General features: G+C 43.6%; 1 protein-coding gene across 4 annotated transcripts in view; it reads left to right on the top strand.

Moving 5' to 3' along the window:
- The window catches only part of ZNF366 (zinc finger protein 366), a 328855-nt gene that overhangs the window by 165480 nt on the left and 143437 nt on the right, over positions 1-19938 (top strand). Inside the window, exon 1 of one of the 4 annotated variants that reach the window (XM_060295881.1) lies at positions 8991-9106. The exons of the other annotated variants lie outside the window; for them this stretch is intronic. The gene's annotated coding sequence lies outside the window, so the exon portion shown is untranslated. Of the gene's footprint in view, positions 1-8990; positions 9107-19938 lie in introns of those variants that run through there. 4 annotated transcript variants of the gene reach the window in all.

Below are 19938 nucleotides of genomic sequence, written 5' to 3'. Positions count from 1 at the left end.
TGTCTAAAGAGAGACAAGAAATGCTTCCATGGTTAACACTTGCAAAGTAAGATGACACCAGGAAAGGAAGTGACTGCAAGTTGCCTATGCTCTGCCCTATCACTTTTGACCTCTTTTTCGTATATGCTTTGCCGGTTGCCTCTAAAAATACAAATCCTCTGGTTCCACAGTTCTAGAACCATGTGACTGTAATCCAACTCCTGGACCAAGTAGAGAAAGTGAAAATATTCCTCTTACTCTTCTGCCCTTCCATCAATGACACAACGGGTAAGCAAGGCCAAGATTGAGGGGCAGAAACTCAATGATGATAAAATTACTTTGTCTCCACAAAATAGTTGGAAAATTTGTATATATATATATATATATATATATAAATATATATATACATATATATATGTATATATATATACATATATATATATTTTTTAACAACATATGTACTCCATTTATTTCTTTTAAATTTTTAAAATTTGTGCTTGGTCTACATGTAAAGATAGAGAAATGGGAATATTTTTTTCCTATTATTTACACACTAGTATTAACCCTTTGGGTCTTTTCAATCACTGCCTCCTTCCAGCAGTCTGGGTCACTGTCATTTGGGGTCACTTTTGGCCCCTGGAGCCACATCCTTGTGAGCTGGGATTGTACCTCTAGCTGAGAGTGAGCAGAGAGAATTGTGCTCCGTCCTGGAACTCAGCAACCTCTCAGTTCACCTTAGAACTGGCCAGGCCTGAAGTCACTCCCAGGGCACTTGTCAACAGACCTAACCTCCTGAGGAAATGGGGTCTGATTTCCCTTGAAGTAAAAGTTTAAGCATATTGATAATGACCCCAGATTATACCAGGCTGAGACAAAATCTCAGGAGCCAATGTAGGGAGCAAAGATATTTCTTTCCTTTAAGGAAAAAGGGTAGTTCCCCACCTCTCACCTTTAGGTGAAGGCAGGCCACAAACCACAGCTGATGGTGGGATTTGATGTGGTAAGAGCCCAAATGCCCTCAGCTTCCAGTCAGTGCACGGGGACATTATGATCTGTGGTTGGTGTAAGCCTGTGCTTTTTATGTCTCTCCCCATGCTCTGTAGCTTTTGATTGATTGTGGAAAGGAGGAGGAAACTGTTAAATGCATGTATTCATATTTTTATCCCTTTGCTTATATCATTCTCGTCACTTCTCCCGAGTCGCACAGGAGGGTCTTTCCCACTTATTTCCATCTGCAAGCCTGAGACCCAGGGGAGCCAGTAGTGTCGTCTGAAGGCCTGAGAGCTGGAGAGCTGATGGGGTAGATTCCAGTCTGGGTCTAAAATCCTGAGAAGCAGGAATGCTTAGGTCAGGAGAAGATCGATGTCCTAGCTCAGCAGTAAGGCAGAGAGTGAATTCCTTCTTCCTCCTCCTTTTGGTCTATTGATACTCTCAGTGTGGGTGGATGATACCTACCCACACTGGGGAGGGCCCTCTGCTTTACTCAGTCCACCAGTTCAAATACTAGTCTCTTCTGAAAATACCCTTACCAACACACCCAGAAATAATGTTTAACCAGCTACTTGGGTATCCTGTGACCCAGTCAAGTTGACATTTAAGAGTAACCATCACATCATCTCCACAGGGGACATTTTTGTTGGATTTGAGAGAAAATATTCTACGTGCAAGCCAAATTCTTTTCAAAGTTAAGCACCAAATATAAGATATTAGCCACATGATTTATTTACAGCTTGGGGTAATCCACACAGCTTGTGAATGGGTCTCTCTCAGTATATTCGTGCTAACCAACTCTAGTAGCCTTTTTCAGATCTCCCTGCTTGATCAATCAATACTATATATGTCCTTTGATTGCCTTAGCAGCAAGGTTAGGCTCTTAAAGCAAAGGTAGTTTTATTTTGTTGGAGGGTGCAGAGAGGAATTGGGGGAAGGAGTTCGGTGCCAGGAGGGTCCCCATGACTCTTCAGTGATTAGTGTGGTTCCATCAGCAGGTTCAGAGCTAAGGGACTGTGACTCAAACGATCCTTAAATCCCCTGGGGATAGGATTCATCCCACTGAGCTGGCACAGAATGCAGGCTCAGTTTGCTTCTTGGGTGAATGAAGGAAGGACTGCTTTGGCATGCTTGGATCTGACCTGTCTACCCCTTCTTGGACTTGTTCCAGCCCTTTCCCAACCTTAAGGCTCAATACCTTATTTACTCAGGAGAAAAAAAAAAGTGGGTATAATCAATTTACTGAGTTAATGACCAAAGCTCAGATGCTACGCCATAGCTAACTACCTTGGTGACAATTTATGAACCTTGAATCCTAGTGACCAGCCCTTTTCTGCTTGTGAGCGGCATGAACCTGAACCACATACTGGGGACTCATTGTTCTCTACCCGTATGGGAAGCCAAACTAGGAACTACTTGGTTCTGATGATGGCGAAGGAGAGTCGATAGGTTGTATTATGGTATAGATTTTCCCTTGTTGTGTCTCTTTTTTTAAAGTTACAAAAGAACTGTTTTAGGCTTAGATGTATTCACCAGCCATTTAGTACTCTGAGACACATTGCATATTTAATGTTCCACTTTACTGCTTGATGGAAGAAATAAATGCTTTGAAAAATGCTTAACTTTTCAACTGTTGATTTAATATATAATGGTTCAATAAGGCGATGAATCGCGCTGGTCTACAACTACTGAAAAATAGAAAAATTACCCACACTGATATGTTGAATCTGTGAATATTAAGTTTGTCAATGTAATTTATGACTAGGCAGGTAATATACCGGTAATTTGCATACTAATTGCTATGGTGAAAGCCAAACGACTTTAATTCAGCAAATTAGTCTGCTTAAGCAGAAGCCAGCAATTGCCTCTCTGTTATAGAGAGATGAAGCTTATTTAGGAGTGAGAAAATGGAGCCCTGGCCAGGAGGTCTTTCAGAGCTGTAGAGGCCCCCTGCTGGCAGGCAGGCCACATGGCTGCATAGCCAACCAGCATTGCTGAGAGCCTACTGTCAGCTTCTCAGAGCCAAAGCCCAGTGGATTTTCCCAGTGATTCAAATTCAGAAAACAGAAGAATGAGGTCAAAGCAGTTCACTCTGGGTAAAAACAATACACGCTTGTGTGTCCATAACAGAAGCAAATGGAAAATTGAAGGCAGAAAAATAATCCATTCCGGCTTCCTTGAAGAGGTTATTTTAATGTGGCATATTTTCTTTAACTCCTTTAAAAACGGATTTGATTTTCTTTTTTAAAATAGGTAGTGTGTCTGGAGAGCTGTAGGGTAATCAAATGATATTTAAATGCTACGGGAGCAAGAGGCATACAAAAAGATGTTCGGCCTCCTCAATAATAATGAAAGAAAAGCAAATCAAAATAGTGAGGTGTAATTTTCTAGCAAAAACTAAAAAGATTAAAAGCTTTTATTGTTGTCAAGGGCATGGAGAAATGAGCATATAAATTGGCATAACCTTTTAGGTGAGCAGTATGGTAGTAGCTGCAAAATTTTAAAATGCACATATGCTCTGACTCACCAATCCCACATCAAGAAGTGAATCCTATAGAAATATAAATGTATAACGTGAACTATATGAAATTTACTGTGATCATCCATTTTGATACAGAAAAACAGCAATTTAAATGAGTCAACCTAATACAAGGATGTTCACTGTAGCATCTTGTAATGATTACAGTTTGGAAAAGGCCTAAATGTTTAGCAATAGGAAACATTAAATAAATAGTGGTACATATTTTATGAAGCTTTTAAAAAGCATGAGGTAGAGCTAATCTACACTGAAAAGGAAAGGTGACCATGGAATATTAAGTAAACAGACCAAGTTGAGTAACATTATGCATAGTCCCAGTTTTGCTCTTAAAAAAGCATTTGTGTGTATATATATTTATGTATTTCGATTTGTGTATAATGTAGGTATAGGAAAAGATTGGACAGTTAAATCCTAACATTTAACCATGACTACCTTTAGAGAGTGGCACTCAGGATGGAGTCTGGGGAGAGGCATCTTCTTTCAACTTTTTGTACTGTTTGAATTCAACATAGCCAATGTGCCCTTTTCATGGTTAAAAATCCCCCACAAAAGATAAGGAAAATAAGACATAAAAGCTATGGGGGATTTACCCAATTAAAAAGAACACTGTGGGCTTCCCTGGTGGCGCAGTGGTTGGGAGTCTGCCTGCCTATGCAGGGGACACGGGTTCGTGCCCTGGTCCAGGAAGATGCCGCAGAGCGGCTGGGCCCGTGAGCCATGGCCGCTGAGCCTGCGAGTCCGGAGCCTGTGCTCCGCAACGGGAGAGGCCCCAACAGTGAGAGGCCCGGGTACCGCAAAAAAAAAAAAAAAAAAAAAACACTTTGTGAACTAAGTGAATATTCAGTGATATAATATTTGCTCTGTTTGGCATGTTAAGATTTTTACATATTAACATTTTAAAAAGTGGGGCACACCTATATGTGTTGCGTGTATAAGTGTATTTTACGAGCCGGGGTAAAAATTAGGATAAATGTTGTATTAAAAGTAGTGATATATGAACTAAATAAGCTCATCAGCTTCAAGAGTACCCAGTGCCAAATCAGCTATTTTCTTTAATCATGGTGACCCTCAGTTTTAGAAAACAGAACTCATGAGGATTTGCAAAGGTACATGAGGGCATGAAAGTCAAGGATGAACTACTGGGCTAGATCACTAATTGAAGACACTGTTTTATCCTCCATCTTTATTGCTACTAGAGCTACAGGAAACTTCATGGTTCTTAAGTGTATACTTTGATGAAGTTTGACGAATGTATTCAGAGATGTGCTGGTAAGCTGGCTCTCTAGAAAAAAAAAACAAAGCCTGATTTGTAACATTTGTTGCTTTTCCTGATTTAAATAATCCCACCATGGCTGATTTCAAGCTAGCAATGGTTTAACAACCGGCTCTCAAAATTATCCTGATTATTTAAGAATTGCCTCTCAGGAGCATGAGAGCCAGACACAGCCCACTGCTGAATGTATTCAACTGTGTAACCATCACCCAAATCAAGATGCAGAACCTCTTCATCGCTCCAGAAGATTCCCTCATGGTCCTTTCCTGTTAATCCACTCCTTACCCTTCCCTAGAAAACCATAATTCTGACTTTTATTGCCAAAAATTAGTTTTTAATGTCATATAAATGAAACTATAGAGAATATTCTTTTGTTTGGGGCTTCTTTTGCTCAACTTAATATTTTTGAGCCTCATCCGTGTTGTTGCAAAAGACACTATTTAAAAATCATTGCATTTTCCTATAAATCTATTATCTGTGTCCTTGTGTGGATCTTTGATCCATTACTGGAATAGAATCTACACTTTAAAGCATAGTTTTCCTTCTTCAAAACTCCTCTTTCTTATTTTCTTCGTCTAGTTGCTCAGTGTGTAATGTTGGACACACCACACATAGGATGTAAGAGAAGCAGGAGATTCTACAATTCTTAAATATTTCTAAATTTCAGATCTCACATTTTATCAAAATGAGAATTGAAAATCATGGAATATCAGCAGACGCCGTTCCCCATTTGATTTCTCTCTTCATGGTGTGCGCATGCATGTGTGTGTGTGTGTGTGTGTGTGTGTGTGTGTGTGGTGTGAATCTCTGAATACGGTTAAGCAAAGCCTGGCCACAAGATAGTATGTACCAGTCAGACTCATACCTAAAAGCAGCCTGACTTTGGTCCACCAGCTGGGAATGTTTTCCATGGCAACACCCTAGTCTCATCATAAAGACATTAGAAGCCAGAGGATAAGGATAAAGGCCTGTCATGTCCAAGCAGAGGGCCCAGGGGCTGAATGCAGGAACTTCTCAGATAAATTGAAGAGTCTGATGGCCATGATGCTGTACACTGTCACTAAGCATTTCTATGACACTTTATACCATTTCATGGTATTTTAAAGTCATTTCCTTGGGGTTTTCCAAAAGAGCCATTTCTAACAGTCCTAGAATTGTGACTGTTTTTACCAATAAGAAGAAAAACAGTGTGATCTTGAACCAGTGGGCACCTCAAATCATCTGTTCCCAGTGGGAGTCCACCTCCCTAAATTCTGATCAGCATTTTTAAATGTATCACTTGGGGTTAGGTGAAAATTGGGAATGAATTTCAGGGGAGAATTTCTGAGTGCTTATGTTGATTGGGTTTTTATTATAAACAGAGCTAAACTTGTAGGTTGAAATAAAATGCTGTAGTCCCAGAACATAGCCCTCCCCTTTCAACTAGGACTAGCTGAAGCCTTGTGATCCCTGGATCTTGAGCACTGGCCAGATGGCTGTCCCAAGTGCCTGCGGGAGACAGCTTTGAGTTTCCGCAGCTCCCTGCTTTCCAAGCATGGCCTCTCTCTGCTCTGGCCTAGCTCCACTCAGATGTCTGCTTGTCCTTTCTTTCCTGTTCTGGGAGAGTGCTGGGCTGAGACAGGGCAGTTTAAATTGTTGAGCTCATGGAGACCTGGGGGAAGAACAAATACCACAGCTGCATCTGCATTGAGGGCATGTCTCCCACAGGCTGCTCCCGGCCAGTGACCACCTGTGTCAGGGAGGCTAAAGCAGACCCATTCCAGGGAAACCTGGGACTACTTTGCCAGCTGACTTTGGCCTCAAGAAACTCCCAAAGGTTTTGCGGAAACTTCCTTCAACTGCATGACAGTCTAGGATGCTTTCACCCGATCTGCTCCTTCCGTCTGTCATTTAGGGTCCGAACTGCATGTGCTCTCCTAGCCTTCTCTGGCTCCCGTTGTATTTCTTTCATTCAGGCACCTCCACTAATAAAATCCTTGCACCTTTAATCCTTGCTTGACGTTTGCTTCTCAGAATACCCAGTCTAATACAAGCTATTCAAGAACCTCCTGCACGGCTATAGGGAAGGATAGTGAAGGTGGGATTCAAGTATCAGGTCGATGGTGACTTGCCGACCTGTAGGTTCTCCCCCAGCACTGGCATCTAGAATCCACTTTTCTAAGTACCCTGAAGTGCTCTCCCTGTCTGTGGCCAAGGAAAGGCTCCTCGGCAGCAGCCAGGAGAGGGGACTGTGGAGGAGCAGCCCTCAGCATTGCCTGGCGTGGTGTCCTTCCCCTGCATGTGCTTTCATCATTTTCTTGTCCATGCCATCTCTGTGGTATGCAGGACACCTCCAGACATAAAAGGGAACCTGGGCTTGAAAACAGCAATGGAGGTGGGAATGAAGGAAGAGCAGACCACCTCTTTGGTCTCATCAAAAACACATTAGAAGCCAGAGGTGAGGGGTGAGGCCTGCAATGTCCAAGCAGAGGCCCGGGAGCTGAATGCAGGAGCTCCCAGATAAACTGAGGATGTGAGAATCTGGACCAATATCCTCACTCACTTTAGAAACAGCCATAAGACAAAAGAATGCTGTCCAGACACTGCTTCTTCCAAATGAGCATCACAGAAGGCAATAAGAGTTTGCCCGCCCGTCCAAATTTCAACAATAAGCAGTAGATGATGGAGGGGCCAAAGAATGAGAGAGAAGAGACTGAGGATCTCTGCCTTTCCATCACATTTCTAGCTTCTACATGTAGCCAACTATTGAAAATCTCATAGGAAAGTAGGGGGACAAAGATTCTAAAGCAAAGATCTCCCACCCTCAAAGGGCCACTGACACATTAGGTCCTAAGAATGTGGTCAGAACCAAAGTGGGGTGAAGAAGCCTGCTTTCTTTTCTGGAGGTCCAGCTCCACCAAGATCTGGTCATTCTGGGTCTCTGGGATTCTCGGGGTTGGTTTGTTCCAATCTGGCAGGGAAATCTGTCTCTTGTATAGTGGCCCAGAGCCCAGGTCAGTTCAAAGCCTTGCTGGAGGCAGTCAAGAGAGAGCCACAGCTGGGTCCAGCTTTTGAGCCCAACCCAATCCAGATTATACTCTGGGGACTGGGCTGAGCCATATGAACATCTGCAAATTTGAGCAGGATTTGGGACTAGAAAGGGGGTGGATGATATTTTCCAGGGCTTATGCTTGGACCACAGCACAGTCAGGCTTTGCTGGACCACCCGATTCTCTCAGTTTTGAAGTCTCTCTAGTTGTATAAAGAAGAGACCCTTGTGTCCCAGGCTATTACCTTCTTCTCTTGCTAAGGATTTCATCAGGGCCGAATCTGCACACGTGTAAACCACCACAGAAATGTGTCTGGTGAAATTTTCGGTTTTACTTAATTTTATAAAACAAATAGGCATCTTTTCATCAAAATCATAAGTTGGAAAGATGAAACAGAAATTTCCAAACTTGGGGGACAGAGAAGGGATATAGGGGAGGCATAGCACCTTGATGTGTGCTTTTTAAACCATCAGACTTTGAGAGCAAAATTAAATTGTTCTCTATCCCAATTCACAAGGCAACCCTAAGCATGTAGGCACATTTGGCTAATAGGAGCTAGACACACTGAATTAGCTTCCAGATGCACGATCTAAAATATAGGCATGCAGTTTGAATACCAATTGTCCCCTTGCCAAACCCAGTAAATAACAAGCCTTCTTGGGGAAGATGGTCTCATTTCAGTTCATCCTGCTTTCGAAATCTTTGCAGCTGGCAGAAATTTGACACATCTATATCTTTCCCCCTCTCTGAGGAAAAAAGTCTTTCCTAAAGTTAAGCCCCTTGGCAGGGTCCTCTGAGGTTGTTCTATTATGGGCTGTAGGACATGAATTAATTCTCTCATTTCTATTCTGAACACAGTTGCATGCATTTGAATTCCACAGGTGCATGCTTTTTATTTTTTTTAAAAAAAGGGCAAGGGAAATGGAGTTAGACTTTGGGAACAATTTGTTCCATAGAAGAGAGTGAATCATCGCCCATAATGAGCAGTGTCAGCCAGAGCTGCAGCAAACACTGAACGGTCCCATTCATCAATTATTCAAGGGCCCTCTGCCTACCAAGGACATTCATTAATATATTGAGGACCAATTGGTTCTTTCCCCTGTTACTTGTGTCCATCCAAAGGATCTGGGCTTGCTCGCCATTCTGACTCAACAATGGAGGGCATTTCCACTGAAGATAAGGGGTTTGGTCAGGGAGGATTTTCACCAGAATGTTTCTCCCCTTGTCTGAGCACCCAGTGGCATGTGATGTGAAGCCCTTTTTTGAAGACCAGGAAGCAGAGGAGGAGTGTGCTCTGTAAGTCTAAGTTCCAGGAACAGTTCTTGTTCAGTCAACAAGTCTGTGTGCTAAGCCCTTGCTGGCCTGTGACTGGGAGCTTGCTAGATATGCAGATTCTCACCTCCACCCAAAGCCTACTGACCCAAATCTGCACCCTAATGAAAGTTAGCTGTAGGAAGTGAGAGGATACTGAATGCTGGGGATACAAGGTATCCTGGCTGCTGCCTTCCCAGAGCTGTGGTCTGGAGGTGGGTGGAAGATGATGTGTTACAGAGAACTCATTCCATGGGGGCAGTGCTGTGGTAGAGATCTGTATAAAGCCCAGATAACCGAAGAGGCAGTCGTTCATTCCTCCGGGGACTTGTCAGGTGAGGAAGCGGTGGTAGATCTCCGACTGCCTTAAGCCAGCCCTTCATCATCTCTTACTTGGACTGCAGTAAGAGTCTTCTTGCCTCCACTCTTTGGGGCCCCTCAAATCCACTTCCTAAAGCAATCCCTGAGTTAGCTAGCTAAACGCCAACTATCTCTCCTCTGCTTAAAGCAAAGTGTAAACTCCTGTTAGCACACAAGCCATTTATCGGGCACACACAGACCTTGCTATGTGCAATTCCTGCTCTTCTCCAGCCTGCCTCCTTCGCCCAGCTCTCCAGAACTGCCCATGAATTCCCTCACATGTCTTTCTGTTTTTGCCACTCTGTCTTTTCAATGGCTGTTTCCTTTTGCCTGGACTGTTTTTCCTCCATGTTTACTTGGTGAACTCCTCTTCATCCTTCAAAGCCTTTATTACATCCTCTGTGAAGCCTTTTATGCACTACTCCTGGAGAGCGTTAATAATTTCCCACTTTGCTCTACTTCTGCACTTTGCAAATCTATTATTTTATTTATCAGATTCTATTGTTACAATTTGCTTAATGGGAACTTCACCTATGATGGGAGCTGTGAGTGTGATCTTTAAAAGCAGGAAATGTGTTCATTTGCATACCTGGACTGACACTTGTTTTTTGGATTAACTATGATTTGGAAAAATCTTGAAAGCATGAAGATGCTGGATGTGGTGAGAGATCTCAGTTCTTTTGGTCTGTCTTGAGCACGAAGTGAGTGAGTGGGTGCAGATATTAACTGGAAAGGGAGGAGGAGCCTCAGTTGGGAAGGGTTTGATCCCTGAGAAATGCTTGATGTTATTTACAACTGGAGAACCATGGGACTAGTCTTTGTTTGGGTAGCTGTCTGGGGACAGATAGCATATAGGTGTCAGCAGTGGGGGAAACAGGAAGCACTGAGACCTGAGAAGCTGCTTTCATAACAGCCTGGGAAAAGAATGACAGAACAAGGACTAAACGAAGGGTAAAGAGTCAAGTGTTAGCTCTCAGAAAAGTACCTGAAATGTGGGTGTAAACAGTGATCTTACTGTTTGGAGTGTTTATGCTGAGGCCTTTGTGTTATTGGAGAGTTGGCTTTTGTACAGCAGAACTTTGAGAAGTTGGGTCAATGGGGGTGGGGTGGGGGAGGGCAACAAAGCGAGGATTCTGATTAATTTAACTTTATGGTTAGCTCAGCTTTTGTGAAAACTCGTCCATTTTGTTTTCATCAATACTGAAAATTTTTTTCTACCATGACTGCTCTCCTGCCCTAAGTGACAGTAGAAAGAGCATCTCGCATTGGCCTTTGAGTGGGCCATTGGTAAAAGGAGCACCAAGCATACACGGGTGATTCGATTGTAGTTCTAGCTCTCTCATGACTTTATGCAAGTCACTTAATCTTCCTGAGCCGCAGAATCCTCATTTTAAAACGGAGGCATTTGCCTCATACAGGGCTGGTGGGAACGTAAAATGGTGAGCCACTGTGGAAAATAGTCCGGTAGTTCCTCAAAAAGTTAAGCAGAGTTACCATATACCCCAGCAATTCCATACCTAAGAGAACTGAAACCAGGTTCAAACAAAAACTTGTACATGGATACTCTTAGCAACATTCTTCATAATAGCCGGAAAAAATGGAAACAACTCAATGTGCGTCAACTGATGAATGAATAAAAATGAATTTTAAAATGTGGTATATCTGCACCACAGATATATTCAGCCACAAGAAGGAATAAAGTTGTAAAAAAGGACACAGGACATGGGTGAACCTTGACAACATGCTAGTGAAAGAAACCAGAGACAAAGGTCACGTATTGTAGTACTTCATTTACATGAAATGTCTAGAGCAGGCAAATCTATAGAGAGAGAAGGTAGATAAGTGTTTGACAAGGACTAGGAGGAGGGAGAGATGGGGAGTGACTACTTCATTGGTACAGGATTTCTTTGGGGGATGATAAAAATGTTCTGGAACTAGATAGTAGTGAGAGTTGCACAACATTGTGAATAACCTTAAAAAAAAATCCCTACTGAATTGTACACTTTAAAATGGTTAAAATGGTGAATTTTATATTATGTGAGTTTTATCTCAACTTGAAAAATGAGAAAGTTAAGCTCAAATGTTTCTTAAACTCTAAGACTCTATAATTTACTGAAACCTCTCTAGCACACAATAGGTGCTCAAGAAATACTTGCCGAATTGAATTGAAAGGAACACTGGAGTGTGATTCTTTGGATGAGAGACAATACTTTGCTACGTGTAGAGATATCTGGATCAGATGACGTCTTCAGGTTCTTAATATAGTATATCTGTGGGGCAGAATCACCTTTAAATGAATGCACTTCATCAATGGTGTACTGGTAAAGGGAAAAAGGAACCATCCAATATGTATGTATGTAAGTTTATTCAAATTTATTATAAGTTTTACTGATATAAAGGATGTGTAGCACACAATTTACAAATAATAATAAAATATATAATACTCTTTAGTGTAAATTCCATATAGCCAATTGATTCTCACAGAAAGCTTTAATCGATTTTTGCTGAACTCTTGAATCTGCAGCCAAGCTATGGTTGCAATTGAACCATGATTTAACACATGGAGTTCCATCCGAGTCTTCTAACTCTTTTCCCAATCAACTTATCATCATTTCTCTGATATGTAATCTATTGTTAGACTATTTCTTTCCCTTGTACAGATTACATCCATTAAACTGAAACCTCTTTCAGTTTTGGCACTATGCATTTCAGAAATTCACTTATTCATCAGTGATGTTAGCAATTTCTTTGATGAATTGGATTTTTGAATACTGGAAAAATATTTCCTCATTTTGTGTGTGTGTGTGTGTGTGTGTGATTCACAGAGCATTGTCTATAGAAGGACAGCTTTCAAGTTTAATCTACATTATTATTTTCTCTACCTTTTTTGTAAGTCTAGACAAATGATAAAATAATAAATCAAGCCCTGAGTTATAGCATTTTCTGATTTCCATAGTGTAAGTACTCCCATTGTGACTGATTTCAAGCTACCAATGTGACATCACTGAACACGCAGTTGGGGAGAGAAGCACAGTAGCTCTCCATTATATAACATTTCCACTATACTGATACAATAGACATAAATCATCCACAGAACACAGAAAATAGTAAACTAAGTACACAGTAATGAGTTTTGAATATTTATTACCTCTGTTTTTAATAAAACATATTTAATTATAAGTTCATAGGATTTTATTTTTAATAATGGCTGTTTTTTATCAACCAGCTCTTAAAATTCCAGGAAATTTAACATTGGTTCACATGAGCCAGTGCAAGCTGGCTTCGGCACACTGGTGGCCGTTATGATATTTAGTGGCTTATTATACGTTTTTTAGTTAAAGACCCTACCAGAGGGCTTCCCTGGTGGCGCAGTGGTTGAGAGTCCGCCTGCCGATGCAGGGGACACGGGTTCGTGCCGCGGTCCGGGAAGATCCCACATGCCGCGGAGTGGCTGGGCCCGTGAGCCATGGCCGCTGAGCCTGCGCGTCTGGAGCCTGTGCTCCGCAGCGGGAGAGGCCACAGCAGTGAGAGGCCCGCGTACCGCAAAAAAAAAAAAGACCCTACCAGAAACTTTATAAATATACTCTCATAGAGATATCAACACTCTTCTTACTGTAGTTTAGTGTTTCTGTAGTTTAGTGTTTCTTAAACTTTGTGCTACAGAGTATTTTTCCCTTGAGGTTGTAAAAGGCACTCCACATTGAGAAAAATGGGAAGGGGTGGCATTCTAGACTCAGAGAAGTTTTGAGAAATGTTGTAGGACTTCTCAGAGTCGAATATGCTAGCACACATTTTGAATCTATCAGAAGAGTATATAATATTCAGTTATTATATTTATTTATCAGGATATAGTTTAGAAAATGTGGCTAAACCGTGAATGGACTTCTGGTAACACTGCAGCTTCACCACAGCAGTCTTTGTACTGCCCCCCCAGCACTGTTGAGGCCCCCCAAATCCCTACAGTGGAAATTAGAGCTGCACTCCTCTAGATCCCACACCACACCATGGTCCTTTGCCCCACTCGTAGGGATTTGGGGTCAACCTGAATGATTCATGTGGTTAATGAACGCTTGGGTTATCATCTTATTATCCTCTTAGGACGGAGGCCCAATCACACAGGTTGGGCCAATCACACAGGTTCCAAGGAGGTTGTGGCCCCTGTATCTGCTAGGGGACTGATACATCCTTATCTAGAACTCCTCTTCATCCTAGTACTGCAGGGGCACGTGCGCAGAGGAGGCGGTGTGGGAAACTGGTTCACACCCTCCAGTGCTATCCTAGGCCAGTTTACATTCAGATCTTTTCCTTGCTCCTCCTCTGCTTTGCTCTGTAACATAGGTGGGGGTAGGGGGCTGGAGAAGGTGGAGGGTGAGGGGGTGGTCACCAACCCTTGCAGACTCCACTTTCCAACTCCCCTGTTAGCTGGCTCCCAGCTAGGTTTGGTCTCTGGTGAGAGACTGGAGGAACGAAGAGAAGAGCCGAGGTATTTGCCTCCTACTTCTGCCTTGGGCAGTGTCTCTGGCAGTGGCTGCGTCTTCTCCATTGTTCTGCTCCTGCAAGACCATCCTTCTCTTCTTCGTTGCATTTACTGCCTGTGGTCCCAACCCCTGGGTCCAGGAGCCTGGCTTCCCACTGATGTCTTTCCAGCCTAGAAGCGGTAGACCCTTTCTGCTGTTGCTCATCTCTGGGTGGCCTCACTGGCTTTTGCTTGGCTTCTCAGCTCTTCCGTCACCTGTCGCAGCAGACACTAGAGTGCCACACTTATCCTCTAGGTAGCAACTTTACAAGCCAAGGCTACTTACTGGAACACCTGAGACTCACTGGCCAAGTCTGGGTCTGACCATTGGAGAATATTCAACCTGTGTTTAGCACAAACTGGAGAATGAATGTTCCCAGAAGTAGCCTCAACTCAGAAGGAGTATTGATACAGAAATACCCCAGCTCCCTTTCCCACGGGGGTGGGGATAACCCTGAGGCTACGCTGGCTTCCAGGGTTCCCTGGGATTGGGCTCTCTTCCCACACTGGGATTATGTTTGATAATGGACCCTTTAGACTGGTTTCCTTCCCTTGCCCATCCCACTACTTCTCTACCTGTATTCCCTGGGATCACCTCCCAGTGAAACTGCTCGCGCTGGAATCCTTGTCTCTGGCTCTCCTGGGGACCCTAGCCAAGATAACTGTAACTTAATTCCTGCATTAAATCCTCTCTGCTTTAAGTACTTGCATGGTTTCTGTTTCCTTGGTTAGGCACCAACTGACACACCCGCACTCTGACACAGGACCGCTGCTGTAGCCTACCTTTCTGCTTTGCTGGGAAGGGGGCAGAGACCTGCTAGGCTACTGTTTCTCAGCACTGCCCCCAACAGGTAGGTCTGGTGCAAATTATGTATATAAGAGGCAGAGAATCCCCATGACCACTATGTATGACATCACTTAAAAACTCTGCAAGGCTGATGGAAGGGTTTGATTCTAGCCTGTTCCATTTCAGATTCTTTCAGATGCATCACTCTTCTAGAGGGGAAATCTTAACGCTCATCTTACTCTTTTGTTTCTCAGGGTTAAATATGCCCACTCTCATTCTCTGGTACATGGGGGCATCTGCCAAAGCAGGGGGCTGCAAAGAGCCTTCCGGTGAGTTTGCTCAGTGCTGGATTACTCAGTGGGTGGGCTACTCATGAGTTTATGGCACTAAACAAAGAGCATTGGAGGGGAATCCATATGATATTTCAAAACAAGTATTAAAGTCATCATCATGAGAAAAAGCCCCAGAATTTTGTCGCACTTCGTTACGGTTGTTTTATGGCTTGGTGTTGTGTTTGTTTTGTACAACATCTGTGCATCACATTGTGCGACTATCAGCTAGATACACAGCCCTGTGTGAATGATGCCTCCTGGAGCTGTGGGATGCAGCAGCCCTGGGAGAAGGAGGCACGAGCATAATTTTGATGCTGATGGATTTCAATCCAGTCTTGGGTCTTTAACCTACAGGGGAAGTCGAAATCAAGACATTACCAGTGACTGCATGGCAACCTGATTCCTAGGAAGCCAGAGGAAGCAGAGATCTAGAAAAAAACAGTGTCTGTTTAAAAAGAAACCCTCTGTTCAAAGGGGAAGCAGGCTTGGTGAGATGTACCAAGGGAGATCTCCTACTTGGGGTGTTAAGACCGAGGAGAGCTGAGAAGGAGAGAGGGCCCTTGGCTCACACAGCCAATTGCAGGCAGAAGGAAGGGAAAATAACATGATTAGCACGTTTCTCTCCTTCTCTTGATTAAGATGACAGAAGCAGGCAATCTGCTTTTGGTGCAGAAAGGCCACCGGGAACGAGGGAAGAAGCATCTGTTCTGAGAAACTGCGGTTTAAAAATGCAAGACGTACACAAAGCAAAGGAGGAGCGCTCCGTAGGGCAGGCCACCGGCTTGGGAAACAGGGAGAACCGGAGGGGTACCCTCTGAGAAAGCCTCAGGTTGCCCTGAATCCCAGCAGTGGGGCTGTGTGGTCCCACGGAGGGCCTACTGGTCTTTCCGCCAGATGGCTCTCGGTGGTGATCCCTGGCTCTGAGGTCCAGCTAAGGGACGCCTTCTGTCAAGAGAGAAGTGCCGCCCCTCCCCCTCCCTCTGTGGCCAGCCATCCTCACCCTCACTGACCAGTGCTGTCCATTTTCAGAACGAATCACAGTGCCCACCCTCACACCTTCTCCTCTGTTCTCTGCCCAAGGGGTGACAGTAACTATTTTTGACAGAACATAGGATGAGACAGTGTTTCCAATGATCCTCAATGACGAGGTCACTCAAAAGCCCCCAGATTTGAAGGGCCTGCATGTGCCTGGAAGAATCAAAGGTGCCAGCAAAGTGGCCTGCTCGCAGGACCAACTATCTGAGGCCCTGAGAGTCACACTTGGCCTCGAAACCCTCCCTTTCCTGGGGGACTCAGTCAGGTACAAAGCAAGCTCCCCTATCAGGCACCCCTGGCTGCCTTTGATACTCAAGTTCACCACCACAAAGGCTGTTGGTCAGAAGGGATGTAGTGTGACCCAAGGTCACACCTCTCTGAGGGCATGTATATTCTACCTTGGTTAATCTGCAGACCAGACTGGATTGCAAGCATGTGCAGACAGGAGCCATCTGTGCATTCCTCGTGTGACTGGCTTAAAGCTCTTATCATAGTAGGTACTCAGTCACTATTTAAATTTGTGAATAATCAACTGGGCCTCAGGTCTTGCAACTCTCCCAGTTAAAGTAAACCAGCCTTGCAAATAAGAACAGAAAATGGAACAATCTTCTTTTCCAGAGTCCCGGGGTCTTTTTTCCCCTACTCACCTGGTAGAAAGGATCATCTTCAACCAAGTTTTTCATGGTAAAATGGGAGTAATAATAGAACATTTTTACAAGGGTTTAATGAAGTCAGGTGTATAAAACAGCACAGATATAATGATTACTTATATTATTGTTGTTGTTGTTATTATTATTATATTGTTATTTCTAAAATGAAGCATATTTTCTCCAGGAATTCTGTGAGCAAAAGGGGAGCCCTCTGACCCTCCCATTCAAAAGAGAAGAGGGCACCATACAAATGTGGCTGATGCAGAAGGAAGCTTGTGATAGTCATGCTGATATGCCATCAGCTCCTGGCAGCCAATTCTCAGTGACTAAGCATTTGCATTCCATAGCCTGTCTGCAAATCCAGTGGTATCCACAGACACATGTCTTTCCTTCTCTGACACTCTGGCCAACCATTGCCAATTCCTTGAAAGAGGTTCGGCCTGCAGCCCTGCCTTGTGTTTGGATGGGCACTCCCATTTGCTTGTGGCTTGCTTTTAGGTCAAGACAACTTATTCTCAGGTTCCAGGCTGTAGAGATTACTAGCAATCGTAAAGGAAAGACTCACTGGCATACTTGTGCTCTGTGACGTCACAGCCCTGAGCATCACTTGTCTGAGAAGTCCAAGAGGCAGGTGGTCAGCCAGGATGACTTTGGTTTTTTGACCTGCCTTGCCAAAAAGGCCCTTGCTGAATTACATTTTAATATTGTCTCCTAGTCTTTTAAATCAAGGGTTAATGTAATAATAGTCATTTGAAGAGTGTGTTTTATAAAACCCTCGTAGAATGCACTTTTATTATTGCTGGTGTTGGTATCCTTAGTCCTAGCTCTAGTGATAATATCTTATATTTGTAATATGTTTAATGGGGCAAGTCATATTATAGATGAATAAATGAAGTGAAAGAACTGAAGTGACAGTGTGAGGCTGAGCTGAGCCTCAAACCAGGTGTTCCAGGTGCTTGCACTCCCTAAGCTGCCCTCCCTTTGGACCACACTGGCTAGCATACTGTTTTATATATAATGACCCACATGATAAAGCCCTCTAAGAATTGGGACCAGAGAAAAGCCTTAATCGCCTGTGTTCTTGTATCAGATCATGTTTTCTTTTGGCTTTGGGCTGCCAAGCAGTGGAGAAGCAGAGTAAAGATCAACCACAACCATATGGCTTTTGGAATTCAAACTTCCTCGTCCCTTTCTATTTCTTTTGAATTTCTATTTCTATGTTAATGGGATGATTGTCTGTGCCTTTTATTTTATGCCATTTCAATCCTTTTGGGAAGTAAATGGAGAGTACATTTCAAGAAAGACAAATTAGTCAGCCACTTCAGTTTTACCCAGTAGGAAAAAGGACCATAGAAGTTTTCCTTTATTCCAGATGTTTGGCTGCTCTGCTCTCTAGGGAAAGATCTTTTCAGAGTAAGGTTGCCAGAGAAAACACAGGACACCCAGTGAAGCTTGAATTTTTTATAAATAATGAATAATCTTTAGTATATTGCATACTAATTTTATACTAAAAATTATTTGTTGTTTCAAATTTACCTAGATGTCCTATATTTTATGTCAATAAAATGTCCATTTTTATGTCAATTAAAATTTACCTAGATGTCCTATATTTTATCTATTAAATCTGGCAACTCAAGTTCAGAGTGACAGAGGCCCTTGCTTTTGCACCTATGCATAGAATAGTTAACAATAAAGGTGCAAAATTCAAAACAGGTTTATAATAAGAGTTAAAACCCCCCAGGATGAGCTGGAAATCTTTAAAGTCAAATTTTGAATAAATGGCTTTTGGAAAGTTCACTGTCCATGCCTAGAGGTGGCAGGCTCTACTGAGGCTGGATCTGACTGCAGTTTAGGACCCTTGAAGACAACGTGGACCTGCTTATCATTTCCCAGGAGCTGTTGAGCAGCAACTGACTGGGTCAGCCTCTCGGCCACGTACCCATACAAGTTTTGGCCGTTTCCCCAACCTTTGATTTAGAAAATTGCAAATTTAACTCCTACCTCCATGTAAAAGAGGCCAAATTCTTTCTCTACCCCAATAAAAAAAAGTCTGCCAGTTACTTCTGGGATCCCTGGGGGTATTTTATAGGAGCTCCAGAGCCGTCTTGGGCCTCCCCTCCAGTCCCATCATGGTGGTCTGCAGCCCTCATCCACATGAAGGGTGCCTGGCTGCTGAAACACAGTCAGTGAGCGAAGCGGGTATGTCTGCTGGCTCCCTCTACCACCAGGCCCCCTCTGCCTGAAACCGCAGGAGATGACTTCACAGCCCCACGTTTCCGCCAGCCTCACTGCCCTGCTGTGCTCCAGGAGGCAATGGAGAGGATCAGCTTCCCTGCACTCTGTCCCACTGCTAACACAGGGGCCCTCCACAAGCCATCGAGTGCTTCAGGACCACAGTGCCTTCTGCCTCTTCCTGAAATCCTCTCCACAGGACTTAAATGGGGGCAGGGCAGGGAACAGACACCCCATGTCTGCTTTCTTTCGCCCAGAGAGCAGAGCTCAAAGCTTCCTCCCTATAACAATAAAAGCCTTCGTGTAAATCAGCTTATGATATGGACTGGTCTTGAGCCTTTTCCAACAGTTTGCTAAACACGCTTAAACTTAACTGAAATTCAGTAGGGAGCAGACCCTAAAGCTCACCCTGTGATCCTCTTGGCAAAAATCATGTCTGACAAGGGAACCCTAGTTGGTCTTAGAGAAGGCTATGGTTGTGATCTTAATCTGCTTAAATCTGTGTTTCAAGGACATTGGTACCAAAGGACATTAGGCTGCTTGTCAGATGTTATTTTCCTTTCCTCTTGACGCTTCTCTTTTGGGGACAGGAAGTCCCAGATGTCTCAAGTTTCCCGTGGGTGTATAGTGGTTTGCCAGCAGCCGACAACCAAAGCTGCTGCAGGAGTGATCTTGTGTCTGGGGGCAAAGTGTCCAGCTGAGTCAGAGTGTGCTTCCCACTGAAGACATGGAATCAGTAGCTAAAATCAGGCCTTTACAGGGCACTGTACCACAACCTCTCTTTTTCCCTCTGTACTCTTCCCTCTCTCCTCTTGTGCAGGCAATGGATGATGGTGCCTGCAGAGCACTTGGAAATGCCATCTCCACGTGCCAGAACTTCACTTCTCAGCAGGGAGCTCTGGCTT

This window comes from Globicephala melas, chromosome 3 (genome assembly GCF_963455315.2).
Source record: "Globicephala melas chromosome 3, mGloMel1.2, whole genome shotgun sequence".
NCBI lineage: Eukaryota > Metazoa > Chordata > Mammalia > Artiodactyla > Delphinidae > Globicephala > Globicephala melas.
Note: the sequence above shows the minus strand (reverse complement) of the source record. Positions and strands in the feature narration are given on the sequence as shown.